This window comes from Lytechinus pictus, chromosome 9 (genome assembly GCF_037042905.1).
Source record: "Lytechinus pictus isolate F3 Inbred chromosome 9, Lp3.0, whole genome shotgun sequence".
In the NCBI taxonomy this organism is placed as follows: domain Eukaryota; kingdom Metazoa; phylum Echinodermata; class Echinoidea; order Temnopleuroida; family Toxopneustidae; genus Lytechinus; species Lytechinus pictus.
Window position 1 is genome coordinate 27,301,161 of NC_087253.1, and position 26,516 is coordinate 27,327,676.

General features: G+C 34.2%; 1 pseudogene; it reads right to left on the bottom strand.

Annotated features, from left to right (window-relative positions):
• Window positions 1-18,136: 18,136 nt before the first annotated feature.
• LOC129283849 (uncharacterized) lies at window positions 18,137-25,773 on the bottom strand (annotated as a pseudogene).
• Between the last annotated feature and the right edge of the window lie 743 nt (window positions 25,774-26,516).

Sequence of the window (26,516 nt, forward strand, 5' to 3'; positions counted from 1 at the left end):
TCTCTGTGAAGTGAAGGTAGAGCAGAAGAGAAAACCAAGTGCAGAAACTGCTGTAATCACCAATTTATATCATAGTAATGTTACTTGTGCAAGAGATCTATAATCAACGTTAAAAGGAAAATGTGTGAAGTCACCGATCAATGCCTGCGGATGTTCCATTCAAGAGAATGCTCCAGTCATGCATAAAAAGAGTTGTGCATAACTTAAAAAGAGCTTTATAAAATACCATCCTGCCGGCTAGGACTCCATGAAAGATAAACCATAAAGGGCTACCCTGTTTTTAGATGAAAAAAAATGAAATCTAAGAAAAAATGGATGGATGGATGGATGACTGGATGGTTGGGTGGATGGATGGATGGTTGGGTGGATGGATGAAGGATGGATGACTGGATGGATGGACGGATGACTGGATGGATGGATGGATGGGTGGATGGATTGGTGGATGGGTGGATGGATGGATAGGGGGCTGAGGCTGGATGGGCCCCTTCCCCTTGGATCCGCCCCTGATCAACTGATGACTACAACATACTTTAAAGTTCTTAAAGGGGTGATACTCTAGGATTGAAATACAATGATTAGAAAGTAAATTATACAAAAGAACATACTGAAATCTTATCAAAAACGTACAAGGAAATACAACGTTATGACATTTTAAAGTCTGTAGTATTTCGGTGAAACAGTTTATTTATGCATGTCGTCTTGTGCAATGACCAAGCCCATGACATCACCTTTCCGAATTTGTGTTTTTTTTCTCAATATATGATATCTTTTATGTTTTAATCCAAGAATGTTAAAAATTAGATTGAATCATGATTTAGGTTTATTTTGTAAGATAGCCAGGGTAGTAGTAGTAAGGATAGTAAGTGGATGGAGATAGATGAGTAACAAACAAAGAGAAAACAAAGTAAAGACTGAAGAGGGAAATATGAATAGGAGGGAAGAGGTAAAACACGAAGGGATTAAGTAAAAAAAAAGACAAAAATAAGTGAGAAAAGGGCAAGAAATAGAAACTAAAGAGAGCGCATGAACACGCTTTCCGAACACTTAAGAGCAGGCTGAGTCATTTTACTGTACTAAGATTACGGACATCGATAGCGAGTTCGTTGTGCGCACGGATGCATGTCGGCATCGGCGCCGTGTTGATGCAAGCTCATGAAGGGAAACTGTTTCCATTTGTTTTGCCAGTCGTAAGTTACTCGATCGCGAACACTTGTATCCGATAGTATACCTGACCTAAAACAGAGCTAAAAGTGATATTCACAAATCAAAACCATGTGACTGTGTGTTATTAATGAACAGTCGTGGGAACGTAAATTTTGACATTTACTATTAGGAATGAAAAAGATGAATCAGTATAGAATTTTATTTTCGAACAGAAATTAATTATTTTGAGAGGAAAGGTGCCAGTTTCCTACTTGGTGATATAATCATTGAGATAAGAATTCAATTTTAAGACGACACTGCTCAGTATTATGGGTAATAAACCTGGCCCGATATGAGTAGTTGAGGACTTGAGATGGGGCTATTAAGGCTTATGGGTAATATGATCTTTAATGTGCTTCTTTTAACGGGAATCGAACCTCCGATCCTCCGATCTCCTTTCAAGTGCCGCGCCTTAGACCACTCGACCACGGCACCTCCACAAATTAACGTAGATCGATTATTTTTTATAGATTTCAATATGTATTAGAGTCATGTTATAATTTCTTTATCATTTTATGTTTTTCATTCTCAATGATAGTTTTACACTGATTATTGTACAGTTAGGTAGTAAAACTTGTTTCAAATTATTGAAGAATTTGCTTTTATGATATTTTTGTATTGTATACATGATTCGAAAGAAGAAGAAATCATGTCATAAAATGATAAAATCCATATTTACATTCTCTCTTCGTTTTTAGTGTGTAAATATTGCATTGCTATTTTGTGTAGCCCATAAAAGCTTTCGATTTGTATATGATTTGTCATTTTCACTTTTCGCTCCGTTCTAGGTCTGTACGGAATCTGCAAGTCCTTTTGACATTCAAGTTCCTAATTTAGAGACATATTTTTAATTTCTCACTGAAAACTGATGGAAAAATAAAATTCATCGCCCTAAAATTCAATCAAAATATACAACCTTTCTTCTAGAAATGTCAACAAGGATAGTTGATATGGAATTGAATGTTATCTTGATATTTTGAGCACGAACGTTTTAGATAATTTTGACGAATTCGTAGTTAATTCTTCGTTAGGCATGTCTAATATGTATTGGATTTCAAATTTCAGGACAAAAATCTGTATAGCGTCCCGCAGTGTTTCCACAGACCCAAAACAAATTTCCCCGCTTGAACTTGACAAAGTCTTGAATAGGTTTTGCCATTTGATTGTAGTATATCTTTGATTATTAAGTTGTAGATCTAATTCGATATCCATTGCCCATGGGCTTTGAAATCATTTCGCTACCCCAGCAAAAGAAAAGACTAGGTCGTGAAAAAAGAAACTAATTGAAAACATTAGACTCAATTATATCTCACGGTATAATTTTGCTATTTGATTGTAGCATAACTGTGACTTTTGATTAATGAATTGTAGATTTATTTCAATATCCATTGCCTACGGGCTTTGAAATCATTTCGCTACCCCAGCAAAAGCAAAGACTAGGTCGTGCAAAAAGAAACTAATTGAAAACATTAGACTCAATTATATCTCACGGTGTAATTTTGCTATTTGATTGTAGCATAACTGTGACTTTTAATTAAAGAATAGTAGATATACTTCAGTATCTATTGCCTATGGACTTTGAAGTAATTTCGTCACCCCAGCAAAAGACAAGACTAGATCGTACAAAAAGAAACTTTTGTATCAATTATAACTTAAAAGTCACAGACTTTCAAAATTAGTAATCAGCTAATAAATATTTTTTATATCAGTGGATTTCCAATACATCTGATAGAAATTGCTTACGGCAAATGTCGCACTTATGTAACATTAACAACGGAAACAATGCTAATCAAAATAATTTTTAAAATATCATTTTACATTATTTGAACGACTAGGTAATACATGCGTTTGAGAAATTAAAGAAACTGAACATTTGCGTAAAATTAGAATCGATTATATTTAATTGTTTTTAGGTCTATTTCTGACATTACAAACCTAAAATGGAGCTAAAAGTGATATCCATAAATCGAAACCATATATTAAGCGCAAAGCAAAACAATGTAAGCTTCATGAATTATTTATTAACCGCTTGTCTAAGAAAACTTAATTTAATTAGCGGATTTACAAATAGGATATGAAGTAAACTGACCAACTCGTTAATTGTGTTGTCTTTCATTGACTATGTGTTATTAATGAATAGTGAGGTTGGGCCGAGGTGGGTTAACCGAAGTCAGTACTTGTGAGATTTGGATACGCACTGTGTCTGATTGAGACCGAGTAAGATGTCTGAGGCTGGGTTCAATGTTATGGATGTATTCTTTTCGGTTAATTTGCTTAGGAGCCATAGCAAAATTAAGTCCCAATGAAAGGACCTGATGTTCATTCTCAGACAACTGAAGTTGACAACAGTTTTGCTAGGATGCAAGTTGTTACAAAGGCTAACAAGAATATTGGATATAGTAATTAATATTATTTTGATATTTTAATGCATGAACATTTTGTATAATTTTGACGAATTCATTGTTTAAAGGTAAAATACTTTATTTGCAACAAACAATATTATTTTATTAGGAAGTCCTTAAAATCAAGGTTAAATTGTCACCATAATTATCATAGATCTAGTTCTGGTACATTGAAATAAACTTTATTTTGTGAAAACATGAAATGTTAGCTGAAAACCGATAATCTGATCACAAAAAGACTTATGTTGGACAGTGTACTAATATTTTTTTGGGAAAATACCTGACATTTCATGGAATTCCGTGCTTATTTTGCTCATTTTTGAGCAATGATATAATTTTTACCTGAACCATTTGGTAGATATTTTTCATTCATACTTACAAACATCGGGTTGTCATTTAATTGGATTATGTTCGAACTCATTTTAAGATCGTTACCATAACTGGTATTTATTTTTATTCAATAATATCATAAAATCTACCTTTACGTCTGTCCGAAATCTTCAAATGTGTCATTATATAAAAAAACACGTATGACGGCATACCAGTGTTTTTACTTGGAAGGGAATTCTGGGTAATCCGGATCATTTTCAGGTAATTTTCGAAAAATGAAAAAAATCCAGAAAATCCCAATTAAACGTAGCAACAATCAATAATCATGTTAGGGCCTATTTCTCAAAAATTACTTGCCTCTTACTTAGCTCAAAATTTTCTGCTCGCATTCCAGGGTTGCATTTAGCAATTTTGTTGCTATTTTAAAAAAGTGCTTTCAACAAAAACGGTTAAATTATTTCAGACAAATTGAGATTCAGTTTGGGGAAATTAGTTTTGGCTCTGTGGAAATACTGCGGTATGCAATCCAATCCACGTGCGCTTAATTGAACTTGACAAAGCCTTAATTCAATTTTGTTAATTGGTTGTGGCCAACGAACGTAGAGGGCAGCAACACACAAGCGTGTTGCTGCCCTCTACGTTCGTTGATTGTGGCATAACTTTGATTATTGAATGGTAGATCTAACTCAATATCAATTGCCTATGGGCTTCGAAATCATTTCGCCACCCCAGCTAAAGATCAGAGTAGATCGTACAAAAAGATGCATTTTACAAGTTTTGAACTAATGTTGACAAACGTCAAATATTTAGTATTATCTAATAAATATTTTTTTATATCAGTGGATTTTTAATACATCTAATATGAATGACTTACAGCAAATTCTTATTTACCTCACATTGACAACGGAAACATTGCTTATTAAATAATTGTATGAATATCTTTTAAATATTTTAACGACTAACTAATATATGCGATTGAGAAATTATAAAAAATTGAATGATAATTTTTTAGAATTGTAATCGATCATATTTAATAATTTTTAAAAAGGTCTAATATTCCCGGGGGGGGGGGGGTACTTCCATTGACGAGTGGATACCATGCGCGACCATGGGGTCTCAAAAAGCACCCTAAACACATATTTCCCATATTCTGAAAATGCACCCCTTAACAAGTGGCATGTAAAACCCTACCCTTAACAAGTATAGGAAACAAAACGATACTCTTGGCAAGTATTCCCTGATAGTCCAGGATAGAAGAGGCACAACCTTGTTTTTTTATATATACAATATTTTTTGATGGTTTCTTGTCAATTCGAGGGTGCTGATTACGAATGTGGATGATGCCACTCGTGTAACCTTGAGCATTTTCCGCAAATTGGCAAAATCCAATATGGCCGCCAAAATATGCAAATTACCCATGAAAATCATAAAATTGTCCGCACATTGGCTGTGAAATGCATGAAATTGTGTGGCAGGAGTGAAATACAATCTTAAAAAATAATTTTTGACAAAATATTAATTTTCCTGATATTCAAAATGGCCGCCATAGGCCATTGTATACACTATTGTGTACAATATGAATAGGGAAAACTAATTTTCACAAAAATGAGCACTAAACTGCAAAAAAAATCGCGATATATGAACGAAGTAATATATGCAAATCATCATTACTAATGAGATATATCATTTATTATGTCATATATGGGAACATTGCTGTATTTTGATATCTAAAATTGCCGGCACTGGCACAAACAGTATTGCGTACAATGGCAATGGGGCCCAAAAAAATCACAAGAGTGATCACTAAAATGCTTATTATGAAAATTAAACGAGTGGAATACTGACTAAAAACATAATTGTTAACGAAATATATCATTAATATGCCATGCATGTGATGAATGTTGTATTTTGATATTCAAAATGGCTGCCAAAGGCCCTAAAAGTATTATGCACAATGAGAAATTGGAGAGAAAAAAATCACAAGAGTAAGCACTAAAATGCATATGTATGTGAAAAATTAATTGGATACTGTCTATAAACGTATTTTCTAACGAAATATATTATTCAGGTTTCAAGTTTGTGTTAAATATTGTATTTTGACTTTCAAAATGGCCGCCATCGACATCAACTGTATTATGTACAATGAAAAGTTGGAAACCAATATTCACAGGAGTGAGCACCATAAATGCACTTAATAGTGATCTATGAGTAAAATATTGTCTGAAAGCATAATTTTTATTAAGATTTATTATTAATTCTGCCAGTTTGGTGGTAAATACCGTTATTTTAATGTCAAAATGGCCGCTAAATGCCCCTACGGTATAATGCACAATATGAATGGGAACAAATAATTTCAACAGAATTTGGCTTTGCTTGGTCAAATGGTGATGTATGGGTGGAATATTGTCTGTAAACATGATTTATAACAAAACATATCATATCTTATGTAATTTAGGTGATAAATACTGTATTTCAACATTCAAAATGGCTGCCATATGCCTTTTTTGTGAACATTATTTGTCTCCACCCAAATTGTATATTATACGATAAGTGCCTATGGTGGCCATTTTCAATTTAAAAATGCAGTATTTATCACCTTAATTACACAACATTATGATATATCTCGTTAGAAACCATTACTTTAGACAATAATTCACCCTCACATCACAATTTACAATTATATGCAATATTTAGAGTTAAGCAAAGCCGAATTCTGTCAAAATTATATGTCCCATGTTACAATGTACATAATACTTTGAGGACCTATGGCAGCCATTTTGGATTTCAAAATACAACATTTATTACCTCCACCATAACCACGACCATTATGTGATGTATATAGATAGAAATAATGTTGAAGACAGTATGTTTACTCGTACATCACAATTATATGCATTTTATGATTCTCACTCTTGTGAAAATTAGTTTCCCTGTTCGCATGTTATATAATTTAGTTAGGGCTTGTAGAGGTTATTTTGAATGTAAAAAATACAGTATTTATCACCTAGGAATGCGATAATTAAAAAAAAAACGTTTTCAAATAACGTTTTACAACAAGATTGAAATTATGGATGTCATAGTCAAGCAAATCCAAATTCTTACAAAATATGTCGCAATTCACATTGTAGATAATATTGTTAGGACCTATAGGGGCCATTTCGAATTTCATAATACAGTATTTATTTCATGCATGACAAAATGAATGATATGTCTTGCTATAAAACATGTTGTCAGAAAATATTTTACTGTTAGATCACAATTACATGCATTTTATGTCTCTTACTCGTGTGAAAATTAGTTTCTCCATTTGCATTATAGGCTACATGATGAATATAGGGGCTATGGCGGCCATTTTGAATATCAAAATACAACATTCATCACATGCATGGCATATTAATAATATATTTCGTGAACAATTATGTTTTTAGTCAGTATTCCACTCGTTTAATATTCATAATAAGCATTTTAGTAACCACTCGTGTGATTTTTTGGGCCCCGTTGCCATTGTACGCAATACTGTTTGTGCCAGTGGCGGCGATTTTAGATATCAAAATACAGCAATGTTCCCATATATGACATAATAAATGATATATCTCGTTAGTAATGATGATTTACATATTATTGCTTCGTTCATACATCGCGATTTTTACAGTTTAGAGCTCATTTCTGTGAAAATTAGTTTTCCCTATTCATATTGTACTTAATAGAGGATAAAAGGGCTTATGGTGGCCATTTTGAATATCAGGAAAATAAACATTTTGTCAAAAACTATTTTTTAAGATTGTATTTCACTCCTGCCACACAATTTCATGCATTTCACAGTCAATATACGGACATTTTTATGATTTTCATGGGTAATTTGCATATTTTGGCGGCCATATTGGATTTTGCCAATTTGCGGAAAATGCTCAAGGTTACACGAGTGGCATCATCCAGATTTGTAATCAGCACCCTCGAATTGACAAGAAACCATCAAAAAATATTGTATATATAAAAAAACAAGGTTTGGTCAATTTTCTATGGGGCCTATCCTGGACTATGAATTGAACCCCTAAACAAGTACAGCGATATTTCAATTGTTATGTCACAGACGTCGGTCGTAGGTTTAGTACAGTCCCACCTCCCACACCTCGCGCAAATCGTACTCTAAACACGTAATGTTGACTCTTCGGGCAAAAAGTACATCCTTTATAATACATTTTTGTCTTAATTTTTTATACCCTCGTAAATTTGACCCTAAACACGTAGCTTTCCTAGCGAAAATAGATACCTTTTTTCATTATTTTAGTGTTTTGACACCCTTATTACGTTACGTACGTAACGTGCCCTATCTTGAAAAAGACATCCTTTTTTACATGTTTTTTTGGTCGCGCATGGTATCCACTCTTCAATGTAAGTGCCGCCGCCCCCCGGATGATATTCAAAAATCGAAACTATATATTAAGCGCAAAGTAAAACAATGTAAGCTTCGTGAATTATTTATTAACTGCTTGCTTAAGAAAACTTAATTCAGCTAGCGGATTTAAAAATGGGATTAAAAGGAAAGTAAACTGACCAACTCGTTAATTGTGTTGTCTTTCATTGACTGTGTGTTATTAATGAACAGTCGTGGAAACATACATTTTGACATTTAGTCTTTAATAGGAATAAAGAGGATGAATCAGTATACAATTTTATTTTCGTACAGATATTAATCATTTTGAGAGGAGAGGTGCCAGTTGTCCTACTTGGTGATATAATCATTGAGATAAGAATTCAATTTTAAGACTACACTTCTCAGAATGATGTATTATGGGTAATAAACCTGGCCTGATATGAGTAGTTGAGGACTTGAGATGGGGCTATTAAGGCTTATGGTTAATATGATCTTTAATGTGCTTCAGAATGATGTATTATGGGTAATAAACCTGGCCTGATATGAGTAGTTGAGGACTTGTGATGGGGCTATGAAGGTTTATGGTTAATATGATCTTTAATGTGCTTCAGAATGATGTATTATGGGTAATAAACCTGACTTGATATGAGTAGTTGAGGACTTGAGATGGGGCTATTAAGGCTTATGGTTAATATGATCTTTAATGTGCTTCAGAATGATGTATTATGGGCAATAAACCTGGTCTGATATGAGTAGTTGAGGACTTGAGATGGGGCTATTAAGACTTATGGCTCCAATTCGAAAATCAAAGTTATGCTACAATTAATCAAACCTCTGTCAAGTTCGAGCGCACATGGATTGGATTTCAAATATCGGGACAAAAATCTGTATATAGCTGCGTCCCGCATTGTTTCCACAGAGCCAAAACAAATTTCTCCAAACTGAATCTCAATTTGCCTGAAGTAATTTAACCTTTTTTGTTGAATGCGCTTCAAAAAACAGCAACAAAATTGCAAAATGCAACACCGGAACGCGAGCAGAAATCTTGAGCTAAGTTGTTATTTCAGATTTTGATGAACTTCAATCTGTATTAGACAAAAGTTACTGTAGTTATTGACACTTTGAGTCATCCAAACTCTCGCATTCTTTCTTTTTCTTGATCGCCTCGGAATGATTTTTTTTCTAGACAGGTGGTGCCATATAAATGACTATTATTATCACTATTTTAATTTTATATTTTTCATTCTCAATGATCGCTGTACAATTCTGTGATAATACTTGTTCCAAATGATGAAGAATTTGCTTTATGAGACATACTTGATTAGCGAGAAGACAGTAAAAAACATGTTATAAAACAAACAAGCAGAAAAATATGTATTCACAGCCCCCTTGAAGGTATGGTTTTACACGCCAATACTTGTTGAGAGGTGCATTTTCAGTATATGGAAAAAACGTGTATAGGGTGCTTTTCGAGACCCCATGGTCGTGCATGGGATCCATTTGTCAATGGAAGTGCCCCCCCCTGGGAATATCACTTTTAGCTCCGTTTTATGTCTGTAATTTTTTTTTAGCGCCGTTTTATGTCAATATGATCGATTATAATTCCACAAAATTCATTTTCTTTAATTTCTCAACCGCATTTATTAGTTAGTCGTTCGAGTAATTTAAAAAGATGTTTAAACAATTTTTAATTACCAATGTTTCAGTTGTCAATGTTACATAAATAAAAATTGCCATAAAACATTCATATTAGGTGTATAAAAAATCCACTGATAAGAAAAAATATTTTTAGATATTTATAATTGTTTGACATTTGAAGACGCATGTTGAAATCTTAGTATCTTTTTGCAAGATCTATTCTTGTCTATGCTGGGGTAGCGAAATAATTTCAAAGCCTGTAGGCAATGGATATCGAGTTAGATCTACAATTCTATAATCAAAGTTATGCTACAATCAAATGGCTGAACCGATTCAAGACTTTGTCAAGTTCATTTAAGCGCACGTGGAATTAATTTCATATTTCAAGACAAAATCTGTCCTAGTTTCCCGCAGTGTTTCCACACAGCCAAAACAAATTTCCCAAACTGAATCTCAAATTGCCTGAAGTCATTAAACCTTTTTTGTTAAAGGACAAGTCCACCCCAACGAAAACTTGATTTGAATAAAAAGAGAAAAATTCAACAAGCATAACACTGAAAATTTCATCAAAATCGGATGTAAAATAAGAAAGTTATGACATTTTAAATTGTCGCTTCATTTCACAAAACAGTTATATGCACATCTCGGTCGGTATGCAAATGAGGGAACCGATGACATCACTCACTCACTATTTCTTTTGTATTTCATTATGTGAAATATGAAATATTTTGATTTTCTCGTCATTGTCATGTGGAATGAAGTTTCATTTCTCCCTGAACACGTGGAATTCCATTATTTTAACATTTTGTGCTTCAGGCAAGGAGGTCCTAATCACCAAATTCGTAAAAATTGAAATATTGTATAATTCACACAATAAAAATAAAAGAAATAGTGAGTGAGTGACATCATCGACTCTCTCATTTGGATGTAACTGGCTCGTTCATATAACTATTTTGTTAAAAATAAGCGAAACTTTGAAATGTCATAACTTTCTTATTTTACATCCGATTTTGATGAAATTTTCAGCATTGTGCTTGTCTGATTTTTCTCTATTGATTAAAATCAACATTTTTCTGAGGTGGACTTGACCTTTAAATGCACTTTTTAAAAATAGCAACAAAATTGCAAAATGCAACCGCGGAACGTGAGCAGAACATCGTGAGCTAAGTTGTTATCTTTGTTTTTCTTATCATTTCAGATTCTGATGAACTCCAATCTGTATTAGAGAAAAGTTACATTTTCTTCATTAGTTATTGCCACTTTGACACTCATCCAAACTCATTCTTTTTCTTGATCGCCTCGAAATAAAATATTTATCGATAGATGGCGCTATATAAATGACTATTATCACTATTATGGGGGTGCCGTGGCCGAGTGGTCTAAGGCGCCTGGCTATACATGGAAAGTCCGGGGTTCGATCCCCGGCCGCGGCACCTATGCCCGTGAGCAAGGCATTTAATCTACAATGCTCTTTTATCCTGCTTTCAAATAAATGAAAATGCTATATGCATTAAACAGTAAATCTTTTCAAAGTGAATGAATCTTTGTTCATTTTTCTTCAAATGTTCATCATATTCATTCCATAATATTTATTTCACATTTTTGCACTTAACAACCACTTGTATCACTTGTTCTCTCTTCTACACATTCTCTCCAATCACTCTATTTAATGACTATTGGCAATTCAATGTATGTTTGCAAGTCTCTAACAATAAAATAAACAAACGGGAACAGCATTTCAATTAATACAACCATTTAATAGGAATAACAGATCAAATAAATATATCATACAAATCTATTACAATTATAAGGATTAGTTCATCCTGCTAATACTACAGCAGGATAAATTTATCTTAATTTCAAGGCTACATGAGGATAAATTTATCCTAATTTCAAGGCTACGCAAGGATAAATTTATCTTAATTTCAAAGCTACATGAGGATAAATTTATCTTAATTTCAAAGCTACACGAGGATAAATTTATCTTAATTTCAAAGCTACACGAGGATAAATTTATCCTAATTTCAAGGCTACACAAGGATAAATTTATCCTAATTTCAAGGCTACACGAGGATAAATTTATCCTAATTTCAATGCTACATGAGGATAAATTTATCTTAATTTCAAAGCTTCATGAGGATAAATTTATCCTAATTTCAAGGCTACACGAGGATAAATTTATCCTAATTTCAATGCTACATGAGGATAAATTTATCTTAATTTCAAAGCTTCATGAGGATAAATTTATCCTAATTTCAAGGCTACACAAGGATAAATTTATCCTAATTTCAAGGCTACACGAGGATAAATTTATCCTAATTTCAATGCTACATGAGGATAAATTTATCTTAATTTCAAAGCTTCATGAGGATAAATTTATCCTAATTTCAAGGCTACATGAGGATAAATTTATCTTAATTTCAAAGCTACACGAGGATAAATTTATCTTAATTTCAAGGATACATGAGGATAAATTTATCCTAATTTCAAGGCTACACAAGGATAAATTTATCCTAATTTCAAGGCTACACGAGGATAAATTTATCCTAATTTTAAAGCTTCACGAGGATAAATTTATCCTAATTTCAAGGATACATGAGGATAAATTTATCTTAATTTCAAGACTACATGAGAATAAATTTATCCTAATTTCAAGGCTACACGAGGATAAATTTATCTTAATTTCAAGACTACATGAGAATAAATTTATCCTAATTTCAAAGCTACACGAGGATAAATTTATCTTAATTTCAAAGCTACATGAGGATAAATTTATCCTAATTTCAAGGCTACACGAGGATAAATTTATCCTAATTTCAAAGCTTCATGAGGATAAATTTATCTTAATTTCAAAGCTACATGAGGATAAATTTATCTTAATTTCAAAGCTTCACGAGGATAAATTTATCCTAATTTCAAGGCTACACGAGGATAAATTTATCTTAATTTCAAGGATACACAAGGATAAATTTATCTTAATTTCAAGGCTTCATGAGGATAAATTCATCCTAATTTCAAGAATACACGAGGATAAATTTATCTTAATTTCAAGGCTACACGAGGATAAATTTATCTTATTTTCAAAGCTACACGAGGATAAATTTATCCTAATTTCATGGCTACACGAGGATAAATTTATCTTAATTTCAAGACTACATGAGGATAAATTTATCCTAACTTCAAGGCTACATGAGGATAAATTTATCCTAATTTCAAGGCTACACGAGGATAAATTTATCTTAATTTCAGTCTACATGAGGATAAATTTATCCTAACTTCAAGGCTACACGAGGATAAATTTATCTTAATTTCAGTCTACATGAGGATAAATTTATCCTAACTTCAAGGCTACATGAGGATAAATTTATCCTAATTTCAAAGCTACACGAGGATAAATTTATCCTAATTTCATGGCTACACGAGGATAAATTTATCTTAATTTCAAGACTACATGAGGATAAATTTATCCTAACTTCAAGGCTACATGAGGATAAATTTATCCTAATTTCAAGGCTACACGAGGATAAATTTATCTTAATTTCAGTCTACATGAGGATAAATTTATCCTAACTTCAAGGCTACATGAGGATAAATTTATCCTAATTTCAAGGCTACATGAGGATAAATTTATCTTAATTTCAAAGCTACATGAGGATAAATTTATCTTAATTTCAAGGCTTCATGAGGATAAATTCATCCTAATTTCAAGAATACACGAGGATAAATTTATCTTAATTTCAAAGCTACACGAGGATAAATTTATCCTAATTTCATGGCTACACGAGGATAAATTTATCTTAATTTCAAGGCTTCATGAGGATAAATTTATCTTAATTTCAAGGCTGCATGAGGATAAATTTATCCTAATTTCAAGGCTACACGAGGATAAATTTATCCTAATTTCAAAGCTACACGAGGATAAATTTATCTTAATTTCAAGGCTACACGAGGATAAATTCATCCTAATTTCAAGAATACACGAGGATAAATTTATCTTAATTTCAAAGCTACACGAGGATAAATTTATCCTAATTTCATGGCTACACGAGGATAAATTTATCTTAATTTCAAGGCTTCATGAGGATAAATTTATCTTAATTTCAAGGCTGCATGAGGATAAATTTATCCTAATTTCAAGGCTACACGAGGATAAATTTATCTTAATTTCAAGACTACATGAGGATAAATTTATCCTAACTTCAAGGCTACATGAGGATAAATTTATCCTAATTTCAAGGCTACACGAGGATAAATTTATCTTAATTTCAGTCTACATGAGGATAAATTTATCCTAACTTCAAGGCTACATGAGGATAAATTTATCCTAATTTCAAGGCTACATGAGGATAAATTTATCTTAATTTCAAAGCTACATGAGGATAAATTTATCTTAATTTCAAGGCTTCATGAGGATAAATTCATCCTAATTTCAAGAATACACGAGGATAAATTTATCTTAATTTCAAAGCTACACGAGGATAAATTTATCCTAATTTCATGGCTACACGAGGATAAATTTATCTTAATTTCAAGGCTTCATGAGGATAAATTTATCTTAATTTCAAGGCTGCATGAGGATAAATTTATCCTAATTTCAAGGCTACACGAGGATAAATTTATCCTAATTTCAAAGCTACACGAGGATAAATTTATCCTAACTTCAAGGCTACATGAGGATAAATTTATCCTAATTTCAAGGCTACATGAGGATAAATTTATCTTAATTTCAAAGCTACATGAGGATAAATTTATCTTAATTTCAAGGCTTCATGAGGATAAATTCATCCTAATTTCAAGAATACACGAGGATAAATTTATCTTAATTTCAAAGCTACACGAGGATAAATTTATCCTAATTTCATGGCTACACGAGGATAAATTTATCTTAATTTCAAGGCTTCATGAGGATAAATTTATCTTAATTTCAAGGCTGCATGAGGATAAATTTATCCTAATTTCAAGGCTACACGAGGATAAATTTATCCTAATTTCAAAGCTACACGAGGATAAATTTATCTTAATTTCAAGGCTACACGAGGATAAATTTATCTTAATTTCAAAGCTACACCATTACATCAACTAGATCAACAACAATGAAAAACAAAAGAAATAAATATATATATATATACTCGAGGTTAAGATTTCGATATTCATTCCCCCAACATGGTCTAAGTTCACTGATTCAGCCCCTCCTTATGATCTCGGCCGTCGATCGCGACGAAAATTGGCACGCCCCTTACCCATGGCATTATCTACAAAACTATAATATCAAATTTTGCGAAAAATCTCATTGCTCATTAATTATGCTAATTTATGCATAAAATCATAAGTTTGCTCTAATTAATAAAATAATGCCCCTAAAATTCTCATTTTTGTTTCACAGACTCAAGATAGGCATCTGATCAAATTTATTTTTCAAAAATTTCAACATCACATTTATTTTCTTATTTATTCTATTGTTTTCTAAATTTCTTATGTATTTCTTTGTTTTTTGACTTTTTGTTTTTTATTGTTTTTTCAATGGAAATTGTCGGGGACTTTATTTTGACCATAAGCAAGATAAAATTAATTGATTTTAAGCAGTAAAAGGAAAAATAATGATACATTTTATGAATTTTGGCTTATAACATTATTTGCATTGGATTTGCACACAAATTCACGTTTTTGAGTAATTTTGGGTCTGCATGCACTTACGAAATGTTGCGTAATTTCGGAACCGCGTACCCGGGGGTCACAATTTTGGTCTCAAAAGTTGCGCAAGACTTGAAAGTAAAAAGTCCGTGAACGACGCGACGCGGTCAAAAAATTTCGAGCGACGGATTTATCGCGAAAAATTTCGAGGGGGGGGGGGCTGAATCAATTCAGCCCCCCCCCCCAGTATTCTTAGGATGATGACAATTCCTCCTATACCCCCAATATGGCCAAAGTTCGTTGACCCTAAGTGACCTTTGACCTTAGTCATGTGACCTGAAACTCACACATGATATTCAGGGATACATGGTTGCTCTTATGTCTAAGTTTCATGAACTAGATCCATAAAGTTTTAAAGTTATGATGATAATTCCTCAAATAACCCCAACACGGCCATAGATTGACCCTAAGTGACCTTTGACCTTAATCATGTGACCTGAAACTCAAGCAGGATCTTAGTGATACACTATTACCCTTATGTCTAAGTTTTATGAACTAGGTCCATATACTTTCAAAGTTATGACAACATTTCAAAAACTGGACCTTGGTTAAAATTTCGATATTGATTCCCCCAACATGGTATAAGTTCATTGACCCTAATTGAACTTTGACCTTGGTCATGTGACCTGAAACTCAAGCAGGATGTTTCGTCATACTTGATTACCCTTGTTCAAGTTTCATGAACTAGGCCCATATACTTTCTAAGTTATGATGACATTTCAAAAACTTAACCTTGGTTAAGATTTCAATGTTGACGACGCCGCCGCCGTCGAAAAAGCGGCGCCTATAGTCTCACTCTGCTATGCAGGCGAGACAAAAACTTAACCTTGGGGAAATTCCATAAAATGATAAGCCTTTTTGTACATCCGACCCCCATTTTTCTAAATTCTTACTTCACTTCATAAACTGACCGAATCAAATGTTGCATAATGAGTTCCATGGTAAGGAGCTTACCTCTTGAGCACTGAGAGGGTAAACTTTCCATTGGCAGTGGAACTCAATTCATTACCTACTTCAGGTACCAACTCTCTATCAATCATTGTGCATTTATCTCTTCTAAATGTAGATACATGTAGGTGATCAAAATTATGTGAAGATAAACCCTGGAAATTATCACCATATCCAAGGGGGGCCACTTCCGTTGACGAGTGGATACCATGCGCGACCATGGGGTCTCGAAAAGCACCCTAAACAAGTATTTTCCATATTCTGAAAATGCACCCCTTAACAAGTATTGGCATCTGAAACCCTACCCTTAACAAGTATTGGTAACAAATCAACACTCTTGGCAAGTATTCCCTGAAATGAACCCCTAAACAAGTACAGCGATATGTTATGTCACGGGTCCGTCGGTCGTCGGTTTTACCTTTACACACCATTTGGTGCACGTCCCCCACCTTCCACACCTCGCGCAAATCGGACTCTAAACACGTAGTGTTGGGACAAAGAGGACATCCTTTATAAAACATTTTAATTTTGTTTCATCATTCCCGCAAATTTGACCCGAAACACGTAACTTTCCTAGCGAAATAGATACCCTTTTTCCATTATTTTTGTGTTTTTGACACCCTTGTTACGTACGTAACATGCCCAATCTTGAATAAGACATCCTTTTTTCATGTTTTTTTGGTCGCGCATGGTATCCACTCGTCAATGTAAGTGGCCCCCCCGGGCACCATATCCAATGTGGAAACATATAGGTACATTGTAATATCACAAAAATACATAATTCAAGTGGCTTCCATATAGACATACAGCTTTTGAGTCCTGGACAAACAAACTCATTCCAAATTGGTATGAATACAGTGTATGTTCATACAGACCTAATATGCAAAGTATTCTTCACGTTTTTCCTTCAAGTAACACTGGATATCCTATGGTAATTTGTTTGTTTTAGTGAGACTGTAGGGGAAAGAAATGACTTCTAGAAGAGAGACTTCTCCTGTGTACGGCTGACCCTTCTGTCCTTGAACTGATGTGGTAGGTGATATCCACGTGGACGTTTCTGATCCTGAGTACCAATGCAGCTTCACACTGTCTCAAGTCATTTCCAACACTTTGCTCACTCGCGGCCACTCATTACTGAACTCTTCTAAGTAGACTGCAACCATATCTCCCAGTTTTAATACTAGCTGTTGAGGCCTTTTCTGCTTAGTACCTAGATGGACCTGAAATATTGCAATGAGAAAAATCTAAATATTTATTACAAAGGCAATACAAGTTAACAGTGTTATAGTGCACATACACATATTATGGGGCACAAGTGATTAACTCTGAGTGTTTGGAATCCCAGCTATGGGTTAACTTTCTTCAGCAAGAAATTGAACCACATTGTGCTGCAATCAACCCAAGTGAGGAAAGCGGGTACTGGCAGGATTAATTTGGCTACTTTTACACATTTACTTACCGCTTGAATAGGTTGCTGTTCATCATTTGAGAATTCCGAAGTTGGATCAAGATGTCTTTGTGGTGTATTCTGAGACTCTTTATCCATCAATATATCCACCAGTGGCCATTTACCAGTCTTCTATTCCTAAAAAAAATCCCCAATAGAATGAAAAGAAGTATATGCACAAGTGGTAAGATAAATCCGACCCAAATTTCAAACTATAAGTGCTTGCATAAATGATTGGAAGTTCCAACCCTTATCCCCTATTGATATTAATTATACCTTATTATAGTATAAAAATATACCAGGCTGATTTTGCCAGTACAACCGAGGATGAATAATTCCCTCTATAGTTTTCCAAATAATGGCCTGGTATATTGGTTTTATATCCTACTTTAATAAGTTAGAGCAATAGATCTTGATAATCTAGTTCTTGTACATCCTTTTTTTTTTTTATCTGAACCAAACCAGCCCCGCTGACTCAGTGACTGACCTGCTTTTCCTGAAGTGCTTAGCTACGTGCTCAGTGCGCGTATTAGTGCTTGCAAGTGACGTCAGTGATAACGGAATAGCACATTTTCTTCCGTGGGCTTTCATTTTCGACATCACCGCAAAATAATGAGAATATGTTTGGTCACATGATGCTATTTAAACCAATCAGCATACAGGATTTAATTTATGTAGGATATAATAATTACTATTTTCATACAACAGGACTAAGATGCAAAACAGTCATTATATCTCTGATCCTATGAACCTGTTTAGACATGTGAATAAATAAATGCTTTCATTCTTTTAATACTTTTGATTTGAAGGGTGTACGTATAAAGGAGATGCCAGTATTGAGTGACAAACTTTTTATTATTTCCACAGGAAATTCTTCTTCTTTGTAAATTTTGTCCATCAATATTTTTTAAAAAGCTTTTGCAACACCTGTCAACAAAATTAATGCGGAGAATTACTTCCTCATATACCTAGGACTATTGAAGTTTATAATGGAAGCCACATCAAATTAAAAAATTTATCGGCCATTTCAGCAACCTTGCCCTCCCTCTTACAAACAAAGCCAATACAAAGACATGAAGATGATCTACTGTACTTACCACCTTCCTCCATGCTAGCTAGCAGATTCTCCCATTCCTGTCTTTCTTCAATACTAAAGTAGGGGACATACTTTGGCATATCCTGTTGGAGGTTGGTAAGTGTAATAGCATGTACTTTAGGGACAATGGATGGTTGGCCTGGAGGGTGATGTGTGATGATGTTATCCCATCCAGTTGTAGCCTGCCATGCACTGCTGTTGCTCCACTTCTTGGTGTGTAATGTTCACAGCTTTTCCATTGTGTTTTGTGATTCTAAATTGATGTGGAAAGCTGTGCAGTGACATCTTGTTCAGGCAAGGTTTGAGCCAGTCTCTCACATTGTAGACTGCGTTGAGTCTTTCCAATGTGGTATTTGGTTTTCGATAAGAGAGTGGGATATGATGAAGCAGAGATGAAAGTGTTGGTATGTTTTGCCGTGTTATGCATGTTGAAACCCGGGTGAATAGCTGGTCAATGTCCTCGTGTGCGTGGCCCTTCATTAAAAATCCTACCTTTACCTGCATTGAAAATGATAAGAAAAAGAATATAACAAACAAAATTATGGTAGATTATTTTAAAACACTTTCCCGGGATACACATTGTTCTGCGAAATGATAAATTAAATATCTGTTCAGAGCTTAACCCTATCCAGCCAGGGGGGGGGGGCTGTTTTTGCCCTCTCAACATCTTTCATGATAAATCTGTAACAAGAAAATATTGTGCTGCGACGTTTCATGACTTATTTCCTTTATTAAGCCTCATGCAACTTTTAAGACCAAATTCCGATGTTACGTAAACATTAAGTGCATGTAAGAACAAAATTTGCTTAAAAATGTGATTTCATGTACAAATCAAATGCAAATTCTGCATGCAGCTAAAATTCATAAATGTATCATGATTTTTATTTTTACTGATTAAAAGCAATAGAATTCATGTTAGTTATGACTGAAAAAAATTGCCGATGATTTCCAACGAAAAACAATGAAAAACATAAGTTTTAAAAATTGCCATTTTTAAAACATTTCATAATAATCCTGTCTAGACTGCCCAGATCAAAATCTAGCAGTTTTGGGGGTATTTTTAAAGATTCACAGCCAACTTATGATTTAATGTATAAATTACGGTAACATATTCAATTGATTAAACATAAATTTGAATTAAGTTTAGTCCAATTGACAATCGAATTGTGGAGATTACGTCTTGGGTGTGTGCATGCAAATTTTTGTCGCGATCAAGCGGAATGAACATCCGAGGTTTGAAGGGGGAAAGCAAAAACAACAGGTACGTCTCCCCGGGCTATGCCATTCTAAATTAGCCCAGGCGAAATAGGGTTAAGATAATAAACATAATTAAATGGAACATTGTAAAAGAATAGCCCAATATTGAGAAAAATATTGTCCTGAAATTCATGTCATATTTTCAGTGATACTTGATAACTATTTGTTTTTCTAAAATTCATGGAATAAGAATGTACACTTTTTGTGTATGGAAAATGCAAAAACTTAATCCTAAAAGGGGGGGGGGACTTTCCCAGACAATTTTACATCATATCTGTAACATGAAAAGCTGGTGCTGACTCATTCTAAGACTTTCTTTCAAGTCTCGCAAAAACTTTTGAAACCAAATTTGCGACCCCTCAGTCAGTACACATTTGTAAAGTGTGCATCAGGCCCAAAACTGCTCCAAAACAAGATTTCCTCTACAGATCCAATGCAAATTGTGATGTAATGCCAAATTCATAAATATATCACCATTTCTACATTTACTGATTAAAATCAAGTGATAATATTTTCTTTATATTCTGAATACAGTTGCAGATGATGTCCATCGAAAATGCAAAACAAAAAGTTGAAAACACAATAAATTAAAAAACAGACATCAGAAAAAAAAATTCAATATCAATTTTTAGCTAATTACTCTTTGCCTATTAATATACCCTTCGCTGTTTACAGTACCAATTTTCTAGCTACAACAATGACTGGAAAGAAAGGAAAGTTGCTTTCACTGTGACCGTATGACTTTTTTCCGTTTATCCTGCACAATACTAATACATAGATCACATGGTTCTCTATGCAATGTTGCTTCCAAACTGTATTTGTTTTCGAAATTAGAAACGAAGATAATCATTCTCTACTCAGGCGCGTAGCCAGGGGGGGGGGGGGGCGGTCGCCCCCCCCCCACCCAAACGTCCCCAAAAAGAAAAAAAAAGAAAAAAAAAAGAGGAGAAAAGGAAAAGCGAATGGAGGAAAGGGAAGAAAGGTAGCTTTGTGGGTTTTTCTTTTTATTCTTTATTTTTTTCTCAAAACAGAAACTTCTTCACTCTTGCTCTAAATTTATATGAATTTTGTTTCCGCGCTGCACGCAGTTAAATTACAATATTGCAGTTCTCCTTTGTTTCCCTAACCCTTTCTCTAACCCTGTTTTTCGACCTCAGCTATGTGTTTCTTGCCAGTTAAAGTTAAATGTATACATTAGGGCATGGAATAAGAGTAAGGTTAGACCGAAGTATATATATATTTTCAAATTGATCGCGCAACTTCTGGTTGGGTCGACTCCGGGCGGGTAAAATCTTTATATCAATTTCTGCCATCACCTCCATATATAGGCAACTTCTCCTGCTTTTCAGCTCATTACTAAACAACCAGAATTTGGGGGCAAACAGGATCCTAATTTTAAAAGAGGAAGGTATAAAATTTGTATTTAATAAAAAAAAGTACAATATTTTTTAAATCAAATTCTATTAAAATTTCCTTGCACATTCATCTCCTGTCCTGTTTTGCGCCCTCAGTTTGAAATTTTGAATGACACTTAAGTTTCTTTATCATTCAAAATTAAGCGATTCAGGATAAATCAAATAAATTATACATCATCCTTTTTTACATAATTTCAAGAAATCACAGAAGTTTCAACTTTTTGCACACTATTTTCGTTGTAATGAAGTTCAATAATCTTAGAAAATCGATTGAATTACAGCCGATGGGGTAGAGATATCTGCATTTGATGAAACGTCCGCCCTTTGAAATTTCAGAGTTTTATTGCTCTCCTCCCGGCATATACCCTTCTTGTTTTGCGAGTTAAAGATATGCACTGCCGCTAAATTGTGTGTAATCATATCTGATCTTTCCAAGGGAAGCATTCAGTATAACTTAGGGAATACCCTTATCTCGGGACCCTTTTCTTTAGAAAAAACTTGATAAAACGCTTTAGCTTTCACGCTTCGCAATGGGTAAATATTATTGTAATTTTCTTCATTTTATCCCTTTTTGTGCGTTCACAATCACTTTTAAAAACAACGTTCAAAATCAAAATATAGTCAACTTAATTGGAGCTGATATAGGTACTAGAGACAAGAGAGACGGCTCCTTTTCATTTTAATTTAAGAAACACCGAAAGCTTCGCACGGGAGGGGGAAACTCCCCCTCCCTGCACCCACTCCCTAGGGAGCGCGCTTCGCGCGCTCTGTGAGTGTTGGCACGCTTCGCATGCATTTACCGCCCCCTCCAAAATAAAATCCTGGCTACGCGGTTGTCTCTACTTAGTAAAATAAAAAAGCTTCATGAAATTTCTGATAAAAATAGGAAGTAATTGCAAATTCTAGAATACATTCTGTTAGATTACATGATGGACATCCAGGATTACATGTGGTGTTGAGTGTTCTTATCCCTGCAACTCTCGCGTACCACTGAAATGTGAATTTAAATTGCCTCAAGCCCTCAACATTGTATCTCTGCATATACTTTGAAAATACCACATTTAAACAAAAGAAGAGGGAAGAAAGATGGCAAGTGAATAAAGATTGATAATTGTGGAGGCTAGTCTTCCGGGCTGACATCCATGACATATAAATGATACTTATCCTGGAAGGCTGTGATAATTAAATCTAAATACATGTACATATACACTATCAAATATTTCATTGAAACTTACTTTTGCTGGAAAAGGTGTGACTCTCTTTCTTGCAGTAAAGTTTGTCTCTCTTCTCTGCCAGTTGTCATCTCTAGGCAAGATTTCAGTTTGGTGCATATGTCGCATTTCGAAAACCGGTTCACCTGGAATGAACAAATAAAGAGAGAATTACACAATGTATATTTTCTAAATTTTTCAAGGAATAGTAGTTAACATCATCATAGTTGGGTGCTATACCATTGTAGCAGCTGCACTGCTAAAGCCAGCAAAGTATGCTATATTATTGTAGATCACCTAAAGACCTGTGTTTATGTTGGGGAATACATAGTCAAGTATATCAAATCTACTTGGTTTCAAAACAGCTTCATGAAATGTGATAGAAATAGGAAGTTATTTCAATAAAATTTTCAATAAAATGCAAAATCTCTGGTTTTATAATTAATAATAATAATAATAATATAGGGTATTTATATTGCGCACATATCCACCTTGTTAGGTGCTCAAGGCGCTCCTATATTACCCGGCTAAGCTAGGCGTTCATAGCGCACACAGCTTTTTAAGGAATTACTTCCTACCGGACCGGTACCCATTTACCTCACCTGGGTTGAGTGCAGCACATTGTGGATCAGTTTCTTGCTGAAGGAAATTACGCCATGGCTGGGATTCGAACCCACGACCCTCTGTTTCAAAGTCCGAAGACTAATCCACTGGGCCACAACGCTCCACATTAACCCTATGATTCAGATTTCCCCTCAACATTTTTTGTGATATATCTGCCGTGCGAAATTGTCTGACTGCGCCATTGACTAAATTTTCATTTTAAAGTCTCACACAACTTTTGAGAATAAACTTGCGACCCCTGAATACATGGTTCCAAAATTACCCAATATTTTGTTAGTGCATACAGACCCCAAACTGCCCCAAAACATGAATTTTTGTTCAAATACGATGCAAATAGTGTTTTTAGCCCAAGTTCATAAATGTATTACCTTTTCTCCTTTCACTGATTAAACATAATAAATATCATGTTGTCTATGGTCAGAGTAACAATGATTTCCATCAAAAAAATCAATAAAAAACAAAAAAATCAATCAGAATTCTAGAAATAATGATATATATAAAAATAATAATTGCGATATTGAATTATTTTTAGCAAAAGGGCCTTATTTAGATAGAGGAAAGGTTTTTTCATGCATAAATTAGCATAATACATTGGCATAATTAATTAGCAATGTAATATTTTTGAAAATTGATTTTACCATTTTGTAGATTATGCCATGTGTAATGCGAGTGCAGATTTTCATCGCGATCAATGGCCAAGATCATATGGGGGGAGGGGCTGAATCAGCCCCGCCCCAGTCTTCTAAGGTATCAAAATAGCCCAGTTTTTTTATGGTTAAAGGTATAATAGTTTTGTAAATATACAGTGCAAATACTCATGAGAATCACCTACCTTTGGAATGGTAACATGAGACATTTCCTGTCTCCATTTGCGGAAGAAGTATTGCTGACTACAAACAGAACCTCCTTGCTCTTCTACTTCCTCCTTCATAATCCAATACACATTTCCACGTGTAAGGCATGATGGAAGATGGATTTTGTTGTTGGTTGGCAGTTTCTCTCCAAACTTATCGACAAATTCACTAAGCCACACCATTGACGTCATCACAGACAAAAAAGTCCTTTATGATGGTGATTTGATGGACGAGATGTCACCAATCCTTCTGGAGGTTAAATGAATACCAAGGTGGTACATTTAAAGCAAAAGAAACTATAAACATGTATCTTCTACAATATTATTATCAATAGAAAAGTTTCATATTATTCCCTGAGCTTAATTTACACTGGTCACATGTACAACAATTGCTATCACTTTAAAATTGTGATCACTTTAAAATGTTATCAATTAATTCTGATTACCTTTGATCCGTAAATCATATCCTGCCTCCAAATATTTGAACTTGGTAACCCTTGTACATGTACTTGGTATTTTTTTACCCTTTGAAATTCTATTTGGGTGAATTATCCACGTTCTGAATTCCAAGCCAAGCAATGGAAAGACTGAGTTAAGAGATAGGTGACAACCACATTTCTGCTGGTGAAATTTTGGGTGTACTAAATTTTGATATCCAAGGTCTTGTATGTCCAATTTTAATGCTTTTAAGTCAATTTTTTAGACCAGTATTCGTCGAAAAAATTTGATATTAACGCACCTTTCATTGTAATCTATCCCTACAATCAAGCTTCCTGCAGTTGTCTTATATCAGCACTCCTCTTCATTACATGTATCTTTCTCTCCAGCATGCACATATAACAATATGTTAAAGACTTGTTTGAGATTAAAACAAGCAGACTCCCCTTCCCCATCTCCTAAATAAACACAGAGACCCATTTTCACCTGGAATTTGTGCTTGAATAATTGTAATGTTTGGGAAAAGACATCTGTGACTATCAAGTAAACCAAAGAATTGTCCTTTATAAGCGTGCTGGGTTTAGCTCCTGCACCAATGATTATAGCAGAACCAGATCCTAAGAGACAACATGTAAAACTATAATCCCTCATAAATAAATTAAGTGAAAAAAAAGAAAGTTTTAAGTACGTATCATGATTTAATTTTACAAGAATGGTACTAGTCATGTTAAAGGATACCTTTTGAACCATTTACCTGCTAATCCTGACTCCATCTTCCATAAGCGGGTCCTAGTAATCCCAAGGATGAGTCTCCACCCATGTTTACAAAGTTGTGATGTTCAATAAGGTACTGCAAAATCCATAGCCTCTGATCTGCTAGAGTATTGTTCTGAAATCTTCTGCGGGCCTTGCTTGCATCTATTCTTGATATCTTATGAAGACAATAACTTCTGCAGCATTTCATCCTCAGTATTGCCGCTAATTCCAGACAGGCTGCATTTCGCACTGTAAAGTCATCAAAAACAAAAACATCAGGGCATGAATGTACCAGGATGTTCAGTAATACTTGATTCACCTTTTGGCCAAGTTTCATGAACTAGGTCCATATACTTTTTAAGTTATGCTGTCATTTCAAAAACTTAACCTTCGGTTAAGATTTGGTATTGACGCCGACGTCGGAAAAAGCGGCACCTATAGTCTCACTCTGCTATGCAGGTGAGACAATAATCTCTTAACCCTAATTTAACTACGTTATTTCAGACCATGAATTACTGGGGGGTCGGGTCAAATGACCCCCCCCCCCCTTCAGATCTTGGCCGCTGATTGCAAGATCACCACAGAAATTTGCATGCACCTTGAGCCATATGTAAACCACGAGACAGTTGTATAGTTAAGCTTTTTTTAAATTTTTATTTTTTTATTTTTTATTACTAGTAATTAATTGTGCAAATAAGTATGACATTTTCCGTAAATCTTTAAGGTTTTTGCCTTTTAGTTTACTCTCACTTTATGTACATGTAAATAGTGCAATATTAATTTTTGGTGAAAATATCAAATTCTTCATTTCTAACAAATATCCCCCCCCCCA